Genomic DNA, 14783 nt, shown 5'->3' on the forward strand with positions numbered 1-14783 from the left:
TCTCTCTGATTAAACTGGGGAGGAATGAAAATAAATTAATCAAATCTATTCAAAATGACATTGCCATTGTCTTTGGTGGCAGTACAAACTCTGTTCCCTGCCAATGGCTCGAGCCCCTTCCTGGCCACTGTCTCAGACATGAATTAGATTGATGCTGAGCTGAGCTTCTGATCTAATAACCTACTGAGCCACTTTTGCCAGAGTACATGCTATGTCCTAGCTAACCCCAGTGCTTTTTACAAATGGTTTTCAATATGGAGGAGCACTGATTCATCAGCTGAGGGCAGGCAGTAGGTGGCAAACAGCAGGACCTCCTTTGCCCATGTTTGACTTGAGGCCATGATAATTCAGAGGTTCCAGGGTCAATGTTGAGGACTCCCAAGAACCAAGAGGCACTGTTTCAAAATAAGGGGGGCGCGATTCTCCGATGCCGCGCCGGTTGGGAGAATCGCCTGGCGCGCCATTTTTCCTCGCGACGCTGGTCCGACTACTCCTGTGATTCACCCAAGCGACGAGATCGGCCCCGTCGAGTTCTGCGCGGCGCAGGCCGGAGAATCACCCGAGACACCCAAAATGGCGATTCTCCGCTCCCCCCGCTATTCTCCGGCCCGAATGGGCCGAAGTCCCAACGGCGTGGCCCCAGTTCACGCCGTCGCCGTTCACACCTGGTAAATAAAGTCGTCAGCCAGTCGTGCTGGCTGACGCTGAGCACTGAGGAGGTGAGCGGACTGTTCCGGAGCTCCTGCAGACCGGGTTGGCTTCCCCGAGAATGCTGCGGCCAACGGGGGTGGGAGGGGGTGGGAGGGGGGTGAGGGAGGGAGTGGAGGTGGGAGGGGGGGTGAGGGAGGGAGTGGAGGTGGGAGGGGGTGAGGGAGGGAGTGGAGGTGGGAGGGGGGTGAGGGAGGGAGTGGAGGTGGGAGGGGGGTGAGGGAGAGTGTGGAGGGTGTTGTCCATCCGCAGATGCCACATGTCAGCCGCCCTGATATGGCAGGACAGTGACGAGGACAGAGCCGCAGGTTGTCGTGTGGCTGATGCACACAGGCGACTGGCACACTGGTGAGAAGGACGGTGAGAACTGACCGTTGGACGCAGACAGTGACCAGGTGTTAGGCTGGCTGCGTATCTGCAGCGCGACCAGGCCACCGGGGCACACAGGTATCCCATGCAACCTGGCTGGCGAGGTGTGGAAGAACCTCCGTGTAACATGTCGTTTCTCTGCCCCCCACCACCCTCCTGCAGGTCACCATGTATGCCAACCAGACAGCGATGTTCACTGCCGTGGTTGGAGCCGCAGCAGGTGGCCATCCGGCAGCGTAGACTGCGACGGCCCACAGTGGCTGCAGATGCAGCGGTTGCTGCTGCAGCAGAGGGGATGGCCGCGGAGTGGCCCGTCATCGCCGCGCAAGCCGCAGGCGCTCAGGCCCGGGATGTCCAGGGGGATGCCGAGGGGAACATTGACCCCCCAACGGCGAGGAGTCCACAGGAAGCGGGCACTGATATCGAAGTGCTTGGGGGGAGGGGGGGGGGAGGAGGAGGAGCCACTGATGGTGGTGCCAGGGTGCCACAGGCATCCAGCAAGGCCTAGGGTGTACCGTGACAGAATGTCGTTCGAGGCCCTACCGGACATCACATGCAGGAGGAGACTACGGTTCAGCAGGGAGACGGTCGCACATATATGCCACCTCGTGGCGCACCTCGCACCACTTGGAATGGGTGGGTGACACGCTATACCTGTCTCCGTCAAGATGACGGTGGCCCTAAACCTTTACGCTACCAGTTCCTTCCAGGCGCCGAGCGGAGACCTATCCAGGATCTCACAGGCATCGGTCCACAGGTGCATCAGGGCCGTCACCGACGCCTTGTACGCCATCACGGACAGGTACATTCAATTCCCCGAGGACCGAGCACGGCAGGAAGTACAGGCACGTGGATTCGCCAAGGTGGCCGGGATACCAATGGTCCAGGGTGTCATCGATGGTGTGCACGTCCCCATGCGCCCACCTGCAGACAACAGGGAAGTGGTCATGAACAGGAAGGGCGCATACTCCATGAACATTCAGGTGGTGTGCGACCCCCACATGAAGATCATGCACGTGTGTGCAAAGTACCCCGGGAGTGTGCATGACGCCTACATTCTGGCACAGTCGTTAATCCCCGCAATGTTCGATGGATGCCCCCCCGGCTGAGGGGCTGGTTGCTGGGCGACAGGGGCTATCCGTTGAGGTCATGGCTGATGACGCCAATACGGAGGCCTCAGACCAACGCGGAGAGCCTATACAACGAGGCCCATGCAGCAACTAGGGGTGTGGTGGAGCGGTGCTTCGGCCTGCTGAAGGTGCGCTTCAGATGCCTGGACGTCTCCGGAGGGGCCCCGCAGTATCGGCCCTACAGGGTCGGTCACATAGTTGTGGTCTGCTGTGCGCTGCAGAACATTGCCATGCAGAGGGGAGATGCCCTGGTGGAGGAGGCGGAGGGAGGACCCGACGGCACCGGAGCTAACACAAACGAAGGGGAGGAGGAAGAGGAGGAGGAGGAAGAGGATAGTGTGCATCAGTGTGGGGGGAGGGGCTCAGAACACAGACCCGGCGTGGGTGCTGGTTACGCCCAGGAGGCTGCACGACGGCACCGTCGAGGACAGCGGGCATGCAACGCTTTGGTGGCTGCACGGTTCACGCACCGTGGCGGAGGGATTCGCTGAACACTGCCACTTGCACCGCCAGTCCTGCACACCGGCACCACACTGCACCCCCCCCCGGCACCTCCGCACCGTGTATACGGCACCAATTCCACATCACCTTACCACTGCGGCACTACGGGATTGCACTACATTGATGATTGGGTAAGCGGTTGTGATCAGTGCCATGTTGAATGATGACAGCCCGCTCTGCGATGAGCTGAGAGCTGAGATTCGCCAGCCAAGGTCTGACTTACGGCTATAGCTGAACCATGCACTCCGGTGGTCACAGCCTTCGTAACGGGCATTTCATCACGTGCCCATGTGGGGTAGCTGGCGTCGGAGTGCCGAGGACTATGGTGTCCAATTTTGGGAGGCAGGGGGGAAAGGGACAGCACATCCGGCACCGACGTTGAACCGCTCGTAAACCCCAGCGCCACTCGGTCACCCTCACGAGCCCCCTGGCACCGGATATAGCACAGAGTCTGACAAGATAAGTGCAACAGTGAGTTTATTTGTGACATTCACATACAGATGCCCTACCCCCTACAACTAAACTGTGCCCTGCACACGTGACAACTTATTATGTGCCTAACTTCTTTGCCTTACTGGCCCTACCACTACGTCTAGGTGTCTCCCCAGATGGTACAGCAGGAGTGGAGGCGGACTGCTGAGAATCACGCCCTGCGACATGGCTCCCCATCGGCACGCGTTTCCTGTGGCGGCCCGACTTCGATGGGCCAGGCTGCTCGGCGGGCATGCTGGATGGCCGTGGTGCCACGCTGTCCTGCCCGCTGCCCACCAGATGTGCCAGGGACGGAACGGGGGGAGGCCGAGTGTCCCGGGACGTCCCTTGCTGGAGGTACTGGGACGGGCCCCAGAACCTCCTCCTCCCTCGGGGAGCCCGGTGACCCCCGGGCCTCACCGTGGGACGGAGATGCGATCGGAGACATGCCACGTCGCACCACCGAGACCTGGCGCTGCCAGTCCTGGAGGCCTGCAGCGGTATCGACCACGGTCCGAATGCTCGCAGAGACGGAGTCCAGGGAGTGCGACATTCCTGCCATGGACTGTGCTATCTCAACCTGTGAGTGCGCTACGCCATCCATCACGTGCGCCAGGCGGTCTATGCTCTCGGCGACTGGCTGCTGGGACTGTGCCATTGCCTGCTGGGACCGGGCCATGGTGAGACTCAGCCAGGGCCCGGAGAGCGGCGGCAATGTCCTGTTGGCTCTGTGAGATGGCTGCCTGTGAGAGTGCCCTCTCCTGGGCCATGGATGACGTGTGCACGTGAAGCCCAATGCCTTGCAGAACCTGACCAATGGCCGAAACTGTTTCACCCATTGCGTCCACCGCTACCCGTGCGGTGTCGGTCTGGGTGGCTGCGATGAGCGGCACCACTCCCTGCTCCTGGACGCGAATGGACTCCTCCAACTGCGTGTGCAGGTCCTGGAAGATGGCCCTCGACCCGTTATTCAGTCCGTCGGTGTCCACATGCATCGGTTGTCCGGGTGGGTCAAGTACATCCAGGAACCCGGGAACCGTCTGGGCGGCAGCTGTTTGCTGGGCCTGGTCTGCCCTCCGATCGTCCAGCCCCTCGGCTGCTCCAAACTCCACCTGCTGTACCGGCTCGGCTGTGAGGTGCGCACCAGACCGTGACCCGGGAACCTCATCACTTATCCGCCCAACCGAGATGAGTGTCTCTGCGATGGTGGATGGTGTGGGAGACAGCAGTGCCGCTAGCTCGAGGTCATCGTCCATTAGGACGTCTGGTGTGTACTGATCCCCCTCATGGCCCGGCAAGGTGCATGCGGCCCATGTCATGTTGCCCTCCAGGTGAATCCGTGGACTGTGTGGCCGTTCTCTGTACGTCATCGTCACTGTCCGTCCTGTGCCCCTCAGTATTGCCTCTGTCCGTCGTATGTGCGGCCCTGCCCAGCATCCCAGACTGAGAGGATGGCCCTCCTGTCCGACCGACTGCCACCCTCTGTCGTGCGTCCCTGGGTGCGCTTGATTTTGGAGATGGTCGGCTTTGTCTTGGCCGAGACAACCCTGGACGTTCAGCGGCTGGCCCTGGGGAACACAGCGATATGGGGTTCGTTAGACATGCTGGGCCGGGTGTATGGTGGTGGTGGGGGCAGTGTGTGAGGGGGGGAGGGGATCGAGGGTGCAGTGGCATGAGTGTGAGGGGGGAGGGGATCGAGGGTGCAGTGGCATGAGTGTGAGGGGAGGGGATCGAGGGTGCAGTGGCCAGTGTGAGGGGGGAGGGGATCGAGGGGGCAGTGGGCAGAGTGTGAGGGGGGTGATGACGGGTTGGGGGGGGGGTGAGGACATGCAGGGTTGTCTCACTTGCTTCTGCGCCTCCGACCTGGCATGTCACGACCTCCCGGGTGGCGGATCCCCCCGGGGGGTGTGCCCCACAGCACTCACAGCGGTGCAAACTTCACGCCAACCGTGCCTCACCGTGCTGGACAGCTGGCGATGCCCACGTCTTGGGCAGAGGGTGGCCCTTCGTCTTTCAACCTCATCGAGGAGGGTGTCCAGGTCCGTGTCCCGGAACCTCGGTGCGGCTCTTCGGGGCTCAGCCATCTCTCCTCCTACTCCTCCTCCTGGGTCCTTCCGTGCACGGATCGTGGCATTTATGGCGCAGCGGATCATTCGGGCATCGCGCGCTTACGACGCTGCTTTCGCGCCACGCCCCCTGAGTTCCTCGCGGCCCCGATCCAAGCCCATTTTCGGGCCCTGAATCGATCGCGATCGGGGCCGTTTCACGCCGTCGTGAAACTCGACGGCGTTCACGACGGCGTGGGCACTTAGTCGCGGGAGCGGAGAATCGCGACCGGGGTCTCCCATTTAAGAAGGGGATGAGGAGGAATTTCTTCTTTCAGGTTATCTTAGGAATTCTTTACCTCTGAGAGCAGCGGAGCCAAGGTCATTGAATATATGCAAGGCTGAGTTAGACAGATTGTTGATCTACAAGGGATGTGGGGGCTAGCAGGAAAGTGGAGTTACGGCCACAATGAGATCAGCCATGATTTTAATGAATGGTGGAAACGGCTCATGGGACAAAATGGCCCACTCCTGCTCATATATCTTATGTACTTGTGTTCCCTCCTGAGTTTATGCTTTGGTGCTGCATCACCTGTGGTGTGTCTGTCCTGCTTGTGGGCCAGGACGTACAGGATGGCGATGGAGAAGTCTGAGAGGTTGGCTGAAAACAATGATTTTGTGAGTATGACTAAGCCTGTTGCTTGACCAATCTGTGCGACAGGTCACATTTTTGGTACAAACTTCCAGATGTTAGTGAGGAGTACTTTGCAGGGTTGCCATGGCTGGGCGAGGCTTTGTGGTGTCTGGTGCCTTGGCCAATCCGGTGGTCTTTTTTGGTTCTATTCTTCCCTGCAAAATTAGTGTCCCCGCCTTTAGTCATCTATTTTCTTACCACTGCTATGTTCCCAAATGAACTGATAATTTCTTCCCGTCTCAGTTTTGGTGCACTTGGAATCCACTTAATAGTCATCACTAGAAACCTCATTCTCTGCAAAGGAAATTGGTGCTTCAAAGTTGGTTGGAGTGACCAATTTGCTTTGGATGTTCCTGCTCTATCCTGTCTCTCCACACTTTCCTCACCAGTGGATGGTGAACACTCCTTCCTCGACCACCTCCAACTGCCTATGTCTCAGCAAGTGACCACTCTTGGTAGATGGTCAGGTGGTAGATGTTTCAGTAGGGGAGCATTTCGGTAACAGTGACCACAATTCAGTAAGTTTTAAAGTACTGGTGGACAAGGATAAGAGTGGTCCGAGGATGAATGTGCTAAATTGGGGGAAGGCTAATTATAACAATATTAGGCGGGAACTGAAGAACATAGATTGGGGGCGGATGTTTGAGGGCAAATCAACATCTGACATGTGGGAGGCTTTCAAGTGTCAGTTGAAAGGAATACAGGACAGGCATGTTCCTGTGAGGAAGAAAGATAAATACGGCAATTTTCGGGAACCTTGGATGACGAGTGATATTGTAGGCCTCGTCAAAAAGAAAAAGGAGGCATTTGTCAGGGCTAAAAGGCTGGGAACAGACGAAGCCTGTGTGGCATATAAGGAAAGTAGGAAGGAACTTAAGCAAGGAGTCAGGAGGGCTAGAAGGGGTCATGAAAAGTCATTGGCAAATAGGGTTAAGGAAAATCCCAAGGCTTTTTACACTTACATAAAAAGCAAGAGGGTAGCCAGGGAAAGGGTTGGCCCACTGAAGGATAGGCAAGGGAATCTATGTGTGGAGCCAGAGGAAATGGGCGAGGTACTAAATGAATACTTTGCATCAGTATTCACCAAAGAGAAGGAATTGGTAGATGTTGAGTCTGGAGAAGGGGGTGTAGATAGCCTGGGTCACATTGTGATCCAAAAAGACGAGGTGTTGGGTGTCTTAAAAAATATTAAGGTAGATAAGTCCCCAGGGCCGGATGGGATCTACCCCAGAATATTGAAGGAGGCTGGAGAGGAAATTGCTGAGGCCTTGACAGAAATCTTTGGATCCTCGCTGTCTTCAGGGGATGTCCCGGAGGACTGGAGAATAGCCAATGTTGTTCCTCTGTTTAAGAAGGGTGGCAGGGATAATCCCGGGAACTACAGGCCGGTGAGCCTTACTTCAGTGGTAGGGAAATTACTGGAGAGAATTCTTCGAGACAGGATCTACTCCCATTTGGAAGCAAATGGACGTATTAGTGAGAGGCAGCACGGTTTTGTGAAGGGGAGGTCGTGTCTCACTAACTTGATAGAGTTTTTCGAGGAGGTCACTAAGATGATTGATGCAGGTAGGGCAGTAGATGTTGTCTATATGGACTTCAGTAAGGCCTTTGACAAGGTCCCTCATGGTAGACTAGTACAAAAGGTGAAGTCACACGGGATCAGGGGTGAACTGGCAAGGTGGATACAGAACTGGCTAGGCCATAGAAGGCAGAGGGTAGCAATGGAGGGATGCTTTTCTAATTGGAGGGCTGTGACCAGTGGTGTTCCACAGGGATCAGTGCTGGGACCTTTGCTCTTTGTAGTATATATAAATGATTTGGAGGAAAATGTAACTGGTCTGATTAGTAAGTTTGCAGACGACACAAAGGTTGGTGGAATTGCGGATAGCGATGAGGACTGTCTGAGGATACAGCAGGATTTAGATTGTCTGGAGACTTGGGCGGAGAGATGGCAGATGGAGTTTAACCTGGACAAATGTGAGGTAATGCATTTTGGAAGGGCTAATGCAGGTAGGGAATATACAGTGAATGGTAGAACCCTCAAGAGTATTGAAAGTCAAAGAGATCTAGGAGTACAGGTCCACAGATCACTGAAAGGGGCTACACAGGTGGAGAAGGTAGTCAAGAAGGCATACGGCATGCTTGCCTTCATTGGCCGGGGCATTGAGTATAAGAATTGGCAAGTCATGTTGCAGCTGTATAGAACCTTAGTTAGGCCACACTTGGAGTATAGTGTTCAATTCTGGTCGCCACACTACCAGAAGGATGTGGAGGCTTTAGAGAGGGTGCAGAAGAGATTTACCAGAATGTTGCCTGGTATGGAGGGCATAAGCTATGAGGAGCGATTGAATAAACTCGGTTTGTTCTCACTGGAACGAAGGAGGTTGAGGGGCGACCTGATAGAGGTATACAAAATTATGAGGGGCATAGACAGAGTGGATAGTCAGAGGCTTTTCCCCAGGGTAGAGGGGTCAATTACTAGGGGGCATAGGTTTAAGGTGAGAGGGGCAAAGTTTAGAGTAGATGTACGAGGCAAGTTTTTTACGCAGAGGGTAGTGGGTGCCTGGAACTCACTACCGGAGGAGGTAGTGGAGGCAGGGACGATAGGGACATTTAAGGGGCATCTTGACAAATATATGAATAGGATGGGAATAGAAGGATACGGACCCAGGAAGTGTAGGAGATTGTAGTTTAGTCGGGCAGTATGGTCGGCACGGGCTTGGAGGGCCGAAGGGCCTGTTCCTGTGCTGTACATTTCTTTGTTCTTTGTTGTTCTTTGAGACCCTTACTTCAGAAACCTTGCTCCCCATCTGTTGGGTGGTTTCCAACTCCAAATTTTGTGATCTTGAGCACAAATATGCTCAGTTGTAGACACATCCCTGTGATGTGAGTGAATACTTTATTTTCTGTCTGTACTTGTGGAGATAATTTTTTCCTTTTTCTTTCTCTTTTGATTAGTTTATAAGTTCATTAAATTGTTACATAATTACATAATACCTGTAATACTCATAATTAATTGTTACTTTATTGATATGAATCAATTCAGCGCCCCATTTGTTCAGTCTGAACTTGTTTTTAAATAGGTATTTACCTTCCATATGAGGTATTATTCCCTCACAAAGTGTTGGACTTTGGCTACTGAAACACAGTTGCACAATCACCCCCAATTAATTTTGCCCAGGAGTTTTGCCTAATTTCTTATTCAAATTCTCTTCTCTCTTCGGCGATCACTCACTAATAGGTATGATCGTTCACCTAAGAAACTACGTGTTACAGATCATGGATTCTGTGGGTTGTTGCATGGCTGATGAGTCTGATGCTAGAGCAGCCTCTTCGACTGCACACTTGGCAGATGTGTCCAGGGGGAGCTCCAAATTGCTGGTATTACTTCCTCAGGCTCCTTTTCCCAAACTTCTCTTGCCATCGTGTGTCCTTGATGAATTTTGTCCCTTCAATGAGCAGGTTTCTCCAAGTGCGTCTTTTCTGAGCAAGGGGGTGGCATTCTCCCAGCCCCGCGCCAGGCCGGAGAATCCCCGCAACTGCGCCACGCCGCTCCGATGCCGGCACGCGATTCTCTGCGGATTTGGCGCGGCGCCGGTCGCAGGCCGCTCTACGCGGCCAGGCCGCCGATTCTCCGGCCCGAATGGGCCGAGTGGCCGCTCTAAAAAGGCAGAATCCCGCCGGTGCCGTCCACACCTGGTCGCAGCCGGCGGGAACTCTGCGCGCAGAGTCAGGGGACTGCCTGTGGCGGAGGGGAGGGAGGCTCCGGCCCCGGGGTGGGGGGGGGGGGGCCTCCGATGGGGCCTGGCCCGTGGTCGGGGCCCACCAATCAGCGGGCCGGCCTCGCGCTCCCCGGGCCCATTTTCTTACGCGCCGGCTCCTGAACTCTCGCGCCATGTTGTGTTGGGGCCGGCACGTCGAGGGAGGCCACCACGCATGCGCGGGTTGGCGTGGCGCACAGTTCATGCCGGGATGGGAGGCTGGAGCGGGGTAAACCGCTCCAGCGCTGTGCTGGCCCCCTGTAAGGGCCAGAATCGGTACTCCCAGCGGCCCGTTCGTGCCGCCGAATGGGAGAATCCCGCTGAGGGTCTCCCAGGTGTTGACATCTATGTTGCGTTTCTTGAGGTAAGCCTTCAGGGTATCTTCGAAGGGCTTCCTTTGTACTCCTGTTCGGAAGCGTTTCTTTCGCTGGGTGTACAAGATTTTTTTTGGCAGTCGGGACTCTGACATCCTAAGCACGTGGCCGGTCCAGTGGAGTTGGTTTTTGACGATCCCGGCCTCAATGCTCTTGGCTCCTTCAAGGACACTGATGTTAGTACTCCTGTCCTCCCAGCTGATGTGGAGAGTCCATCTCAGAAAGTGTTGATGGTGCCTTGAGGTGGCGTCTGCATGTATTCCCAAGTTTCTGAGCTGTACAGAAGAGATGGGAGGACGACAGCCTTGTACATAGGATCTTGGTGTCAGCATGGATGTTGCGGTTGTTAAAGACTCTCATCCATAGGCATCTGAAGGAGGCGTTTGTGGATTGGATACAATGTTGTTTCTCTGCAACAATGCCAGCCTTAGAGGAGAGGTGGCTCCCCAGGTAATGGAAATGTTCCACGTTTGGGAGAGTTCCTCTGTTGACCTTGATGGAAGGAGAGACCGGATCTTGCCCTGGGGTGGGTTGGTAAAGGACTTGTGTCTGCTTGAGTTGAAGCTGAGACCAATTCTTTGGTATGCTTCCTCATAGGTTTCAAGCATGACTTGGAGATTCTCTTCTGAGAAAGTGGAGATGGAGATGTCATCCGCATACTAAAGTTCTACGAGAGATGTCAGTCTCGTTTTCTTCTTAGAATTCAACCGGTTGAGGTTGAAAAGTTTTCCATCCAATCTGTAGCCACTGCCAACTCCACTGGGAATCTTGCTCTTGACAAGGTGAAGAATGGTGGTGATAAAGATGGAGAAAAGAGTAGGGGTGATGTCACATCCCTGCTTGACTCCAGTCTTGACCTTGAGTGTTTCTGTCTTATTTCAGTTGATAAGGACTATTGCCGACATCTTGTCATGGAGGAGTCAGAGGACGTTGATGAATTTCTCTGGACCGCCGGCCTTTGACAGGGTCTCCCTTATCACTTCCCGATTGATTGAGTCAAAAGCCTTGGTCAGACCGTTGAAGACCATGTGGATTGGTTGATGTTGCCCCTGGCATTCCTCTTGGAAGTTGCCGAGCAGTGAAAATCATGTCCGCTGTTCCATGGTTTGGTCAGAAGCCACACTGGTTTTCCGGAATGATTTCTTCAGAGACTGGGAGGAGGCGGCTAGTGAGGATTAAGGTGGTGATCTTCCTGGGGATGGAGAGTTGGGAGATTCCTTGGTGGTTTCCACATTCTGCTTTGTCTCTTTTATTAAAGATGGCGGTGGTGCGGGATCCCCAAAGTCGGCAGGAATTTCTTCTCTGTTCCTGATTTTCAGAAACAGCTGGTGAAGATGACGTGTGATCTCTTCTCCAAGTTTGAAAATCTCTGCTGGGATCCTGTCCACTTTTCCATTTTACATATTTTTAATTGCGACTTTGACTTTGCCTGCGCTCAAGAACATCTTTGATGGGGAGCTGAGGGATTTCCTCAAACACGTCCTCAGCGATGGTTGTATCACAGTTTCGGAATTCTTTGAAGAGTTCTCTTCATCAAAGACTGATGTTTTATTTTCTCTCGAGCGTTCTGTATTTACTCTGAACCAGTTTGGGGCCTCAGGTATTGGGTCCATATGTTGCCTTGGTGGCACTGAAGAAGTCCCAAGTCTCATACTTGTCAGCGAGGAGTTGAAGCTCCTTCGCTTTTTCAGTCCACCATTGGTTCTTGATTTCCATAGTTCTTCCCTTGTACCTCCTTCTTAGCTGATTGATTAGCTCTCTGAACTCTGCCAGACGCAGAGAGCTTTTCTCTTCCTCTTGGATGGTGTGGTCATTCTCGTCGAACCAGTCTTGGTGTTTCCTGGTCTTGTAGCCAGTGGTTTCTTCATAGCTTGAGATGATGGGTGTCTTCAGCTCCTTTCAGTTTTCCTCCACTCCATTAGAATGAAGATTTTGGAGAAGACATTGTTGAAAGTTCACTAACATGCTTCGCTCTTGAAGCTGCTCAACGTTGATCCTTTTTCTGAGCTGTTCATCTTCCGCTACTTCTGGTGGGGTTTGATGGACATGGAGGAGCGGATGAGTCAGTGGTCTGTCCAGCAGTCACCTGCGCTGGTCCACGCTTTGGTGATGAGCGTCACCTTTTGGCCTCGGGATCGGATGACGCCTATGTTGATCATGTGCCAGTGCTTTGTTCGTGGATGTCTCCAGGAAGCCTTGAACTTCGTAACAGTGTGTTGGTGATGTACTGGTGTTCCACGCACTTCATGAGCAGTGGGTGTTGCAGTTCCCAACTCCTTCCTTTCCGATGGTTCCTTTCCAGATTTGGGGGTCCTTTCCAACCCTGGCCTTGAAGCCGCCAAGGAAGATGATCTCATCTTCCTTAGGAATGTTGGAGAGTATGGTGTCCAGGGTGGAGTAGAAGCCTTCTTTGGACTCATCATTGGCATCAATGGTTGGGGGGAGGGGGGGGCGGTTAGGCACTCACGACCTTGCTTGCTGGTCCTTGGCAAGTTGTAGCTGGAGGGTCACTAAGCACTCGTTGATGGCAACAGCGAGCTCCAAACGTTGGTTCATGGGATCGTTCTTGATGGCGCAACCAATTCCATACGTCCTGGCTGATCCGCGGGTTTTCCTCTCCAGAAGAAGGCGTAACCACCATCATCTTCCCTCAACCGCTCTTCACCTGCTGTTCTGGTCTTTTTGCAGGGCAGCAAGTGACAGAGTTCATGGGCAATAAGGGCAGTTTCCTATCCCAGTCGATTGTTTTGCTCATTATCCAGGAGGGTTCTTTCATTCCAAGTTCCGAAATTCAGTTTGACTTTGATTTTCTGACTGCAGGTAGATGAGCTGGATGCAGTTTTCCAGCCAGGTTGGCGATGGAATGGGGCATCTTTACTAGGCCTTTTCCCCATGCAGGGTGAGCACAGTGGCTCCTAAAGAGGGCTGCTCAGTCATGAAGAAAGCTGCTAAAACACTCTCCCGTTCCTATTCCAGGAGTGAGACAACTGAATCAAATTCCACTGCCCACGTGCCGGTTTGAAGGTCGGGGCTTCCAGATCTCTCAATCCTGCCCCCATCACCTCTCGCCGATCACCGCAGGGCTTGTCTGTGTGTGTGGGGGTGTGACGGTTTCCTCTCTGTAGACTCTGCTGCGGGACATCTTCTAACGTGGGTATGCTGGTGCACATCAGCCGACACACACGGTCCTTGACAGAGGGTAGGTCCAATTCCAGTGGTAAGGGAACCTCAAAGATCTCCCTACTGCTGCAGCTTTCATCCGCCATCGCAGCTGTTGTTACCAGATGAGTAATTTCTGCCTGATCCGCCGTTGAGGACTTCTTTTGGATTGCGTTTTGTCTGGTTCCTGCCCTCCTACCTTCCCGTCATGGGTGACACTGCCAGGAGCTTCCCGACGGCATTGTTCTCAGGGTCAAAAAAACGTTCAAGCCCCACCTAACTAAGGCTCGGATGAGTGATTTCTTTCTGGGGGTAGAAGACAAGTGTGAGCGGTGTTCCCGGGGCCGGCCAACCACACCCATATGTTCCGGTGGTGCCCCAAGTTGGTAAGCTTTTCGGTCTCCTTCTTTAGCACCATGTCAGCAATTCTTAACGTTGACCTGGAGCCTTGTCCTTTGGTGGCCATTTTTGGATGTCGGACTGAACTGATCTCTACTGAGTACTACTACACTCCTGTATGCTTCACCCGATGCCTGTGTGTATGTATTTACAATTTGCCCTATTATGTGTTTTCTTTTCATGTACGGAATGATCTGTCTGAGCTGTACTGTACTAAATGTGACCCCTTGGGCTCAAAGAGCATCTGTCGACTGGAAGCAAAGACGTGAGACCGGCCAGTCTAGCAGAAATAAACCCTCCTACCCTCCCACTTCACCAACTGTCAGAATGAACATGGTTCAGTCCTGGATGTGATTAACAGCAGCAATAACAACAGAAGTCAACCCCTGTTATCACTTGTGAACTCGTTGGTGTCTCAGCAGGTGGAATGGATCAATGAATCTTTTCTCACACTTGGAGCAGGTGAATGGCCTCTCCCCAATGTGAACTCGCTGGTGCTTTGGGAGGCTGGATAACTAAGTGAATCCTTTCCCACACTGAGAGCAGGTGAATGGCCTCTCCCCAGTGTGAATGTGCCGGTTTCTCTGCAGGTTGGATGAAGTAGTGAATTGTTTTCCTGCAGTCAGATCAGGTGAATGGCCTCTCCCCAGTGTGAATGGGTCAGCAGATTGGATGAATCAGTGAATCTCTCCCCACACGTGGAGCATGTGAATGGCTTTTCGCTGGTGTGAAGACGTTGGTGCGTCTTAAGGCTGGATGACTGATTGTATCCCTTGCCACACTTAGAGAAGGTAAATGGCTCTCTGGCTGGCTCCAGACTCATTCTTTCCAGAGCATACAATTAATGGAATTAACATGCTACTGCATTAAGCTCTAATGACTGGTTGTTGAATAAGAAGTTTTTTGTCTTTATCCTTTGAGAGAAAAAGAAGCGTAATACTCCTGACAACCTCAGTTACAGAAGGCCGATGCACAAATGATTATCTACCTTTTTTTTCCTGGAGACAGAAACATATCAGCAATTGAAAAATAAAGTTGAAATATGGGCTTGGTTTACCTTGTTACCCTGAAGGAAGCAAAGCACGGCCTTGGTTTTATCATCATCTGCAAAAAACATAGAACATAGAACGTACAGCACAGAACAGGCCCTTAGGCCCTCGATGTTGTGCCGA

At 53.4% G+C, this 14783-nt stretch overlaps 1 protein-coding gene across 4 annotated transcripts in view; it reads left to right on the forward strand.

Annotated features, from left to right (window-relative positions):
* The window catches only part of acot7 (acyl-CoA thioesterase 7), a 338851-nt gene that overhangs the window by 19575 nt on the left and 304493 nt on the right, over nt 1–14783 (forward strand). The window lies entirely within an intron of this gene.

The sequence above is a fragment of the Scyliorhinus torazame genome, chromosome 16, assembly GCF_047496885.1.
Source record: "Scyliorhinus torazame isolate Kashiwa2021f chromosome 16, sScyTor2.1, whole genome shotgun sequence".
Lineage (NCBI taxonomy): Eukaryota > Metazoa > Chordata > Chondrichthyes > Carcharhiniformes > Scyliorhinidae > Scyliorhinus > Scyliorhinus torazame.